The sequence below is a fragment of the Periplaneta americana genome, chromosome 16 (assembly GCF_040183065.1).
Source record: "Periplaneta americana isolate PAMFEO1 chromosome 16, P.americana_PAMFEO1_priV1, whole genome shotgun sequence".
NCBI classification, from domain to species: domain Eukaryota; kingdom Metazoa; phylum Arthropoda; class Insecta; order Blattodea; family Blattidae; genus Periplaneta; species Periplaneta americana.
In genome coordinates this window covers 144,812,155-144,824,575 of record NC_091132.1, presented here as the reverse complement: position 1 = coordinate 144,824,575, position 12,421 = coordinate 144,812,155, and positions in this window count along the sequence as shown.

Below are 12,421 nucleotides of genomic sequence, written 5' to 3'. Positions count from 1 at the left end.
GATGATAGCGAAATAATATTTGGCGATATGAGGCCGAGAGTTCGCCACAGATTACCTGACATTTGTCTTACGGTTGGGGAAAAATTGTGTGGAAAATACTTGGCAAGAAAGTAAGAGGAAGATCGAGAAAGAAATAAACCAAAAACAAACTAAACAGAATGAAGTACAACTATGAAGAATTTAAAAACACAGCAGAGGAATCAGAAACATGGCTGAAGCGAGACGAAACCTATAGGATTAATAATAATAATAATAATAATAATGATGATAATAATAATATTCGTGAGCTATAACAGAGATCAGACCATTCAAGTCTGGTAAAGTAGTGTTCAGGTGTTCGCTCCATCTTCCCTGGGCTTTCAGACTTCTCTTATTCCTACTGGTTTGTATTGCAAAAACTTCTTTCAAAAAGTTTTCATTTACATGTTCGCATAACCTGGCTTTTCTTTCTTTTTATTTTATAAGTTGCGTTTACAGTATTTATAGTATTTATCTTATTTCTGTACTTTTAATGTGGTATGTACTGTAAAATCGCACTTTAGAGCGCAAAGTTTTTCTTTTATTCGAGCTGCATAATTTGCTTCCGTGCAGGAAAGCGAATGAGTTTCCATAAGTCTGAAAACTTTTATGCCTCTCTTTTAAAAATTTGCGTTTACGATTCTCCACAAATTATCCGAAGCGATCCAATCCAAAACTGGCTATGAGCACTTAAAAAAAATTGAGTTTCTTTAATAATAGACTACATGCCAGACTGTTTATTCGTCTAAACTGTGTGCTTGCCTGTTATTTTTAATGTTAAAAACTGAGTGTCATACCAAAACTGGCTTTTTGCACTCTAATTTATAAACCAATGAGAGTTTAATGTAGGTTCAGGTACCCAACCATTTTGTTTCTTACAAGATATTCCTTTAATCGTGTGGCCAATGAAAAACCTCCTTTCAGGCTTGTGTGCTTATTATCATCTGATTACAAATTAAAATGTAGATCAATATAAATAAATTCTGTGCCTTCAGAAAAGGGATGGAAACATGTAGAAATAATCGAAATGAATAAAAAAATAATAAAGAATGTATATAACGTTATGTATAGAACCGTTTGGAATACTTGCTTCAGTTAGAGATACAGCTGCAAAACAAAATCCGATTGCAGGAAAGAAAGTACAAAAACTCAGAGCAAAGGGTTCCTATAGATTTAGCCAATGGAGATGCGTGTACCCACGTGTGTGACCTTATGACATCAACATTCATTTATAACATAACCTCGCTGCGTCTCATTCCCCTGAGACTTTATTCTGGTTGGAGTACAGTAGAAGCATTTGGTAGATACTAAGATTCAAGGTAAAATGGCTACTACATCTGACATAACGTTATATAAAATACGTATAATTTCACCATTGTAAAAGAATACTCTGAATCAAAGCAAGATAAAAATAGGGCCTAGTGTCGTTATTTACACTTGGATGGAAGATGTGTGCACTCCTGAAGTTCTAATCAAATTTCTTAAGCAGTTTTTGATACATTAAGCTTAACTAATTAATTAAACTTACTACGCTATCACACTTTGTTATGATGGATGAAGCGAATAAAACCGCACGAAGAGACATTAAAGAATACCTACTCCAGAAATAACCACCCCGAAAAAGTATGTAACTATTTTCCAAGAATTTTGACAGGTTACCAAACTTGGAACGTAATGTATTGTCAGTGATTGGAAAAAGACTGCAAGTATGATAGTTAAGCTATGAGAACAGTAGCATTTTCAATTCAACATGTGTAAGAGAATTTCCCTTGTCCGCTATTCATCTAAAACCAAATAAGCTTACTAGTGAGAGGAGAATCTAACTATTTCTCTGACATTAGAAAACGAATGTCCATTCAGAAGGAAGGAAAATCATTTGCAACACTCAATATTGAAGCGATTTCTATTAGTGGGCTCTAAATCCTGCAAAAAAAAGAGGTATGAAAAACTAATGATTACACACTTTGGAAATAGCTGGGAGAACCTTTGAGGACTGAGGTACTTTAGACATGTTCTATTAGGCAACCGTAACATTGATAATGAATTTACAGAAGAACAAGGCTGTTCACAGGGATGTTCTTTTGATAAAGATCCCATGGAAAACATGACGGACTTAATTGTGCAGAAATATGAAAATAAACCTAAAACATTTATAATATTCATTAATACTAGTGCTGTTGATCGATCAACAATTTTAATCGATTAACTATTTGAATTTAATCGATTAACCGATAGATTAATCGAATTCAAAAAATGTTTAAATACACACTGTAATACACAATTATTGTTAAATTTAACTTGTGTTCGGTGATAAACATAAGTATTAAATGTTGTATATCTGAATATATTGTATCGTTATATTACAAAACAACTATTTTAATTACTTACTAACATATTTATTATGAGGTTTATAATTTATTATGCCAATTCCTCCGGGAATATTTGAGACAAACATAAATAACAAAAAGTATGAGGACTCACCTAGTTAATACTGCTTCATCCATGATTTTAAACATGTGAATGGATGCACATGTTCCGATTTAAGTGCCGCTCTAGTAACAATGTTTCCTGCATCACTAAACACGAAAATTTTTTTTTTCTGTCAAGCACTTCTCCACGATCGTTCAATTTAAATCCAAACGTTTCATCGAGTTTACCTCTCAAATTCTAATATGACATAATGGAGTTTACACTTTTCATAAACCATAGAAAATTGATTTTTTTCTTTATCAAACTAAACACACAATCTTCATATACAAACTCAGTGCAGAAACTGCAACTGCATAAGCACAGCGGTCGAAACAGAAGACTGGCCCCTATTGTACTCGAATTACCACATTTTAGAAAGAGAAGAAGGTAGTTACGTTCTCACTTGCATACAGTGTAGACATGACTATTTTATAAGGGATGAGGGAGACGAATCTCAGAAAAGTATGTATTTCATATGCTAGAAAGATGAACTGACAACAAGGTGGAAGTTTTCTTGGAAAACCATAAAACTTAATAAGGGTTTCGCATTGTGTTTCAACTTTCAATAGAGGTAGACTAGGTCACTGTCCTCATAACTCCATCTCTTTCTGAAGTGTCTGTGCAAAGATTTTCCCTGCGCTACTTGGTTTACAGTTAGAAAATAACAGTACTATTGTGCTTTTAAGTAAGCAATTTCTGAGAGAGAAATATTGTCGAAATTTTTAGTATGAGTTTGTATTAACAAAATAATAATTAATATCAACTACAACTGATTAATTTTAATCGACTCGATTATTAGATTAAATATTTTGATCGATTAATATTACAACAGAAATTGTTTGATTAATCGATTAGATTAATCGATTAAATCTCCAACACTAATTAGTACGTTTGTAACTTCCCACATAAATATTTTCATAGCTATTGTTAATGTATGCCCAAATCAATGTCTATTCTTTTACCAGTGTTGATCCAAAACTTCCTCTTTTCATTCATTGTTATTCCAAAAATTACTATTTGCACCTTGTTCTTCCAAAACTTGCTATTTGATATTTTACAAGCCTTTTGTCTAAACAAAAGAGAATAACTGAGGCTCAGGACACAGAGAGTTCTATTCCAGCAAACAAAACCTACCCGTCTAGAAGACAGTTACCTTCTTATGTAAATTTCATTTGAAATAATTCTTTTTTTTTTTTTTTGTGCTTTCCTGAAAAATTTGTGAACGTGCACATGGCCAGCTTTGAAATGGTCAATAAACATTTGTAATAAATGTATAATAATAATAATAACAATAATAATAATAAACTTAATGATAATGTGTTCCTATATTATCCCTGTTTTCTGTTTTGTGTTGAGGCCGAGTGTCCAACAACTGCAATGCTACTGATAAGAGGCATCTTATTCAACTTTCTTGTGATTAACATACAATTTCTATCCTGTGGGCTTACAGTTTTGTTCAATTAAGAAGATTCAGCTGCTCAGATTGTATTAATGGCTATAAGTTTCTCACACAAGTTGATGTTAATTGTCTTAGGTCTCTTACAGATTGTGCTTTGAAAGTAAGAAAATTTAAGAATGGTAGGCCTATCTAGTGCATGCACTTACACTGAAATTGAGTTCAAAAAAGCTGTTTAATGCAAAGTTATTGCACAGAATCAAAAGACACCTTCAATGACAAAAAAAGTATGAATTGATACAAAAACTGCAATTTCGTTATTCATCGACAAAACAAGATCATAGCTTTCATACTCAGAGTAAAAGTTGTAAGTGCAAACTATAGAATTTGAGCAGAAAAGTCGCAACATTTCAACAAATTTTAGGCACAATATTAAATATGTTGTAGGGAAAAAGGACGTTCAATATAAATCCGAAACATAATACCATTGATGTATTTATTAGGCATTTTATACCTCAGTTAAGATTTATTTCTTTTATTTTATTATCTTTCCTTTAAAAACTTGTGACGAGATTAAAAGGCTCTAAGAATGAAGAAAAGAAAGTAAATAACTTTAAGAAGTCTTTAGGTAATTACGGTGCTCGGTTTTTATGGTCGTGAAAAATGGAAACTGACTAAAGAGAGACTGAATTGAATTCAGGAAGCCAAAATCATTATTTTGCTGGAGATTGCGACTTGCAGGATATTACGTATAAAGAAAAACTACGATATTAATTAAAGCCTTTAGCAAAAGAAATAACAAAAGTGTAATTACAAAATCTTAACATCGTCAGCTAGACAACGAATACTGAAATATTAAGCAGCTAAACAGACAGAAAACTTGGAACGAGCACGAATTATTCAATATTTAATAAAGATGTACGTACTCGTACATGCAGGTCTAGACGCAGCTATGTTCAAGATAACGATAAAGAAGAATAAAATATTATTTTGAAAAAAACTGGATGCCGAAACAGGATAAAAATTATGCACATTTTTTCATATGAATTATTATTGTAGATTTTTCTATTCCATGACGCTGCATCTATAAAATAAGAAGAAGAAGAAGAAGAAGAAGAAGAAGAAGAAGAAGAAGAAGTAACGTTCAGGATCCTTTACGTTGTAGATTGTTCTATTCCATAAAGCTGAATCTAGAAAAGGAGAAATGAAATTCATGATACTTCACTTAATTTTTTGTATTATGAATATAGGAAAGAAGAAATGAAGTCCAGGACTCATTCACGTTCTCCTGCAACTACAAAGACGCCACCTTAAAGGCGGCGTAGGAAATACAAGTACTGTAATCCCTCACAAATACACAGCATGGTTCTCTACCTGTCTTAAATTTGTTTAGACGAAAAGCCAGCGTTGTAATTTGCGACTTTGTCTATACAGAAGTTATCTTTGTACCATAAGTAAAACCTTTACATTTTTGTTTACTTTAGTAACGGCTAGAATTGCGTTAATTTCTGAAGTAATTCCTGTAGACATCTTTAAGCTCTATAGCGTTATATGAAGGATTTTTCAATGTAGGAACAACTCTATAGATAATGTAGAAACAAAATGAAGTATAATATCCTTTCTGCTTTATTTTCCTAACAGATAACGTCAGTTAACTTTGTCTTTTATGAAGTAATTCCGTATGTTGCATTCATGTTTGTTCGTGTAAAAGAAAATCTATTAGTATTAGCCCTTCCACGTTCCATATGATTTTAGACATCACCTTTTTTTTTTCGGAAGGTTTCACTTTAACTATTTTTGATGGCGGAAAATCTGAATATTTCTATGCTTGCTACAAATCTTGACTTCAGAAATAAATATTGCTAAACCCAAGTATCACAAGTTGTTATAATTTTATCCAGGAACTCGCGACCTTCTTGGTCGTAATGCTGCAGATGTTGGGAACAAAGTTAAACTCGTCTTGCTTTATTTTCTTCAGTCATATTTCTAAGCGCTCATCTTCCATACTAATAGATGCTGGTGAATAATTTGTACGATAAGACATTTAAATATAACATTTGGTCAGGAGCCGTGCAGCATTCGGGATGTAAGAAAATACAATGTGTCCATCTTTAAACAGTTCTCCTGGAACTGTGCTAAAAGTCTTCTATAAATTTCAGCACCACCGGTTCCAATCGAACTAAGAAATTTTATGATTCGCTGTACAACAGCATTCAAGACACACATTTTTCAAGGTAATATGTTTTCTTCTACTTGAGAGAAACAAAATATGTGCAATGAAAAAATAAAAGCTTGTGCATTAGACTAAGTTTGTATGTTTAGTTAACAGTCCGAAGGTTGCAACCTCCTGACACCAATAAGGCATTACTCATGAGTAGGAACCGGATTTTTATGTAATATCAAGGTGTGAAATATGTACATATTTATGTAAAAAATATAAGCTGAATATGTACCAAAATATGTAAAATCATGAAAATATTTAATATCAATATCTGGCAGGTACAGGATAGGTAAGACTCTCCAGTTGTGATTTCATAGAGCACCTGACTTTTTTACCGCACACTTGACACATTACTATTCTTCCATCTGTAGTGAAAGCTTCGTCTATTGCTAATCATGATTTTATTTTTGTGGTTAGGGTTGAAGATACAGGGGCCACTTTAGTTAGTTAAGCAGTAGATAAACTCACTTGCACTTTATACTGTAAGTACTAAAACTATTTATAGAGAACTAAGTGAAATGAATGACACAACAGTACTGCAAGCACTGTTTCGCTTTACTAGATTAGGAGAAAATAAGAGGAGATGTGGGGCACATGCATTTTAGCTGCTCCCTGTAAGAAACAAAGTACCTAAGAAAACTCAAACGATAGGCATTTACAAACTGTTATTTGAACAATGACATTCCTGTCTCATTCAGAAGGGTAGGATTATTCCAGCCAAGAACCATACTTTCTAATTGCTTGGAAAATCCCATTTCCGTATAGGTATACTAAATTTAAAGTAAAGAGGTCAAGCAATAACCTGAAAAGCTATTTATTTTAATTTTTCAACATCTTTCCAGATTGTTCCTTTGCTTCAGCTTCTTTTCAAAAGTCGGCTACTTTATTGCGGCTCATGTCAGACATGATACGGATTTTCCCTGTAAGGAATAGGAAGAGGGTGGATAAGGTTGCAAATTGCATGGGAACGGCTTGTTAAGACGTGTGCAGAACAATTATAGTTCGAGACAAATCATGTCATCTTCGTCCCACTCCACCGCATGAAGGCAACGCTACTTTCTGAGTGATTTTTATAAAACGAGATAGTTGTATTTACGTGGGCGGTATGGAGTGAGTGCCTCTACTACTTCCTGGAACTAAGGACATTATGTTTCGTCCCCAAATTTATATTTTCTTGGGTAGGTAAAAAGTCTTTTTAAATCTGTGTATTTCGAATTGTAAACTTCCTCAGCAGAAGTTCCCCCCCCCCTTTTATAAAAGTAAAAATGAATAAAACCCCCAAATATTTAGATTTATGTAATACCAAGATATAATATGTAATGTGGTGTAAATATGTAAAAATATGTAGCATCAAATTTTAATATATTACAAGATTCGCAAAGATTTGTTATTTATATACGGTTAGGTTGAAAGGAATATAATATGTAAATACATAAAAATCCGGTCTCTACTCATGAGACAACTAAACCAGCAGGTAATGAGGTAGAGTGGCCAGTTCCTTACTCCCTCCATTGCATACATCGTTGAGTAGTAACATATTTCGCTAATCAGACTTAAGGTACAAGGGCTATTCATAATATAGCTTCAGTTTTCATATATAGCGCGCAGTAATCGGAATAGGGACGCCGTCTTTGCAGTGAATGTTGCGTGATTCGTTTCGCTTTCAGCAGTGGTACAGAGAGAATCGTGGATGCTTTTGTTTTGCACGACAACGCCCACCCGCATAATACGCAACGTACTGTACCATAATTGCAAAATTTCAACTCCATATACGAGAATATAGACCTGATTTGACACCTAGTGATTACCATCTTTTCATGAATATGAATAAGTGGCTTGCATCACAGAGCTTTGACGATGACGAAGAGTTGTAGGCCAGGTTTCAGTCACAGGCGGGAGTTATTTTTCACTTTTATAGCCTATTCAAAATCTCCTTAAACGCTAAGATATGTTTCTCAATTTAGCCGGAAACTATGTAGAAAGATAAACCAAAGTTTGTAGTTTGAAACTGTTGTAAACAATTCTGTAAAGACATTGCCACTTTTGTTATACAATAAAACGGCTTCATGAATAGCCCTCGTATACAGGATGTTTCCGTGGTGGTGTTACAAACTTTCAGGGATGATGGCGAAGGGTACATGTATCAATTTGAGATAAGGAACCTTGGTCCGGAAATGACTGAGTCGAAAGTCATAAGCAAAAATCGTTGTGTGGATATGGAATTGCAATTTGGCACCACGTGCCCTTCTTCTCTTAACTTTTGGAACAGTCGTGGAAAAATGATATGGGCGGATGTCTCCTACTTGGCCCGATACAATCTGTGAGCTTGTCTACTGTTCCCATTGGCTCATCCGTATTCGAAAATTAGGTCTGCTTTTTCCGCTCTCGTGTACTCCTCCATTTCACTAGGACTGATCGACTGGACAATGCAACTTGTACACATACACTGCTGTCTACAGACATGCATATCAGTACCGACCATGTCCGTTACACATTACGCTATCTGATTGGCTATGTACTGTATACTTTTAGTAGAGCCATCAATGTAGCTCAGTCGGCAGACTCGCTGGGCTGCTGATCCGGAGCTGCGTTCGGACTTGGGTTGGATCCCCCTTTGGTCTTTGGTTTCTTTCGAGGTTTTCCACAGCCGTGGGACTGAAGCCGGATGGCCTATGGCGAGTCCTTGGCATCAACCCCTTTGATTTGATTACCTGGTTGGGTTTTTCCGAGGTTTTCCCCAACCAAAAGGCAAATGCCGGGTAATATTTTGGCGAATCCTCGGACCTCACTTCATCTCACTACATCTCGCCAACATATTGTAAAAAATTGTACAAAATTGTAAAAAATTGTACAAAATTGTAAAAATTGTAGAAAATTACTAAATTGTAAAACTATAAAAATTTGTAAAAATTGTAATTGTAATATTGTAAAATTTTGACTTGTTCCACATCTTAAAGCTTCATTGCTCATGTAAGATCTATGCAATAGAATGAATGAATGAATGAATGAATGAATGAATGAATGAATGAATGAATGAATGAATGAATGAATGAATGAATGAATGAATTGCTTTAATGTAGTTTCCTGTCCCCATCCCTCAGACAGCGCATTGAATGGAATACTGTAAGTAGACAACGTAAACAACGTTAGATGAATACAGTATGTATAAGATGTACAGATAAATACACATAAATAAGGTCTACAGAGGAATAAAATTATTTCATTTCCTCACAACTATTTTTGCTTGTAACTTTCGACTCTGTCAATTCCGGACCAGGATTCCTTATCTCAAATTGATACATGTGCCCTTCGCCATCATCCCTGAAAGTTTGTAACACCACCTCGGAAACACCCTGTATAGGGTTTTCTCTCTGGCACATATCGTCAAGAGAGATATAGCCTACTGCCACATTAAACTAATCTCACCTAAATTATTGGGCAGGGCATAGTTGCGCCCCACGGTCAGATAAAATGGAGCAGATAAAAAAGGGTCCCTATTTTGTGGGCATAATTGCGCCCCGTTCCCATCAGGTAGAGAAAAGGGGCATGGCATAGTTGCGCCCCGATGAAATAGGAGAGAAAAAGACACTAAGGAAACTCGAGCCTTGTAATCAAGCAATCTTACTGATTTCTTATTTGATTTAATATTTATTATCGATACCGTTAAAATGAACACCATGAAGTTGGCAATATTTTATTAACTGTTTTTCTACTGTTTATGCAGTGATTATCAATAGCCTACCGTTAAAATGAACACCATGAAGTTGGCAGTACTTTATTAAATGACATATTTAAATGAGTGAGCCGTTGGAATATGGGGCTTAGCAGTCTTTGACATTTTATTAATGATTTTCACACCGCCTGTGGCGTATAGTGAGGTTAATTTAAAATGAATGTTAAGTTTAGTGAAAAGGATAAAGAGTTAATAATTCACAATGGTTCTAAGTTTCAATTTTCGAAACCCTGTACCGTAGGGTTAAGATATCGATGTACAAACAAAAAATGCAGTTCATTTTTTGTGTGCGATCGATAAAAAAATTGCTATTTTAAATAGTAAAATTGATCATATGCTAGGCCTACCTGATTTCAATGCAGCTATCACTGTAATATTTGTAAGTAATTTGTTTATATTATGACAATCACTTCCGTGTGTACTATGTCCATCGGGGCGCAACTATGCCTTGTCCATTCTGCTACCTGATTTCTTCGGGGCGCAACTATGCCATATCCCTTCTGCTACCTGGTTTCTTCGGGGCGCAATTATGCCATGCCTAGGCCTCCCAATTGACCGCGGGGCGCAACTATGCCATACCGAAATTATTATGAGACAATATGCCTATTGTTTTAATGCAAGGAAAAAATGAAGTGCTAACAAAATGTGTACCACCTAAGCACAAATTACTCCGAATAAGACAAGGTGCCTATAGTCTAGTTGTTCTAACAGCCCCACATCTTTCAAGCATCGAAAAGGGATATTTTAGATTTTTCCCCATTTCCGTCCGTCCATCAACCCATCCATCCGTCTGTCCATCCGTACATCCATATGAAATTCCATTTGTCAAATTGCAAGCACATAATGTAGCATTAAACCGTCGAATATTCATTGTTTCATAGCAGCACCATTCTATTTTTGTATTTCTTTCAACGAACGAATTTGATGGTGCTGGCGACCCCGCACCACATGGCTCTCAACGTCACCAAAATAACCCCTCGCCACGTTTCCTTCGCGGAAATAGATCTTCAGTTTACATTCAGCAAGCTTCGGCGCAGTGTTGCCAATCCAGCGGAATTATCAATATAACTACTTCTTTCGTGCAAAAGAAGATAACTTAATCATATCACTAAGAAGCTGAATTATGCAATCGAAGAAAACTTACCAATGATACCTAAAATACTAATCAACAACAACACGGATCAAAGTTATCTCAGTGTAACTAGTTAGACTAATAAATAACATACAAAGACTATTACGCTGGTCAACAGTCATTTTGCCCCAGACATAAAACTAACAAATTCTTACCAATTTCGACCTCTTGAATTCAAAAATAGCAAGCAAAATGTTTCATCAGTTCGGGTTTTCGAGATGCGCAATATAATACATTTTCTATGCATTTTATTAAAAAAAATCATCATATTTCGTGTGTAACTGTTTTGTTTTACAAATGTAACGACCCATCATGTGAAAACAATATTAATATAAGTAGGCCACTATGTTAGAAATACTTGTAGAAACAGAAATTATTTCATTGCCTTTTTACTAATCTATGTGGAGGGGGTGAAACAGGTTCGCGGTAAGAATTCTCTTGAGTTTACTTGATTTTATTTGAAATGTGTATTTCTTTCATGTGATCTTTAATTACATTACTGTAGTTTATATTTTGCAATAGACCACCCTCTCAAAACCACTTTTAGAAGCGGAAATTGTTTTATTGCCCTTTTCGGTTCCATTTGGAGAGGAAGAAATAGGTTTGTCATATGAAATCGCTTCAGTTTACCAGCAGATTTCCGTGATGTTAGTAGTCTGTGTAAGACATGTATTTCTTTAAAGTGTGCTTTAATGATAATATTCGAAGTACGAATGGTTTATATGTGCGGATTTGAAGGCTGTAGCATTGCTTCTTGGAATGCAATTAGGCTACACAAAATTTTACTGCTTTCTGTGCGAATGGGACAGTCGCGCTCGAGACAAGCATTAAAATAAAACAACAATCACTAAAGTCAGGAGAAAAAAATATTATACATCAAACCCTTGTACCTCAAAGTAAAGTAATATTACCCGCTATATACATTAAGTTAGGTTTAATGAAGAATTCTGTTAAAAGGATGAATCACGAAACTGAAGCATATAAACATATCCAGAAAAAATGCCCTGCTATTAGTGACTCAAAAATAAAAAGGGACTCTTCAATGGACCACAAATTAGAGAAATAATGACGGAGAATCACTTTGAATCTTTCTTGGAAGGAAAAAAAGAGAGCCGCCTGGATTGTATTCAAGGAGATTGTACTAAATTTTCTGGATAACTGTAGATGTGAGAACTATGAACAACCAGTGCATAATTTACTGTTGATGTATGCAACTATGGGTTTTAACATGTACCTGAAAATTCAGTTACTTCACTCCCATCTTGACTTCTTCTCCGAGAATTGTGTTGATTTCAGTGATGAGCAGGCTTCGAGACTTCGGACCCGATAGAGCAGCTCAGTGGGAAATCCGCATAACGGCGTACTGAGTATAGTGGTAAAGCGTACAGTGGTTGGCGGTACTGTAGAATGAATGACAACAAATACGCAAAGGAAAACGCTCGGATTTGAAGG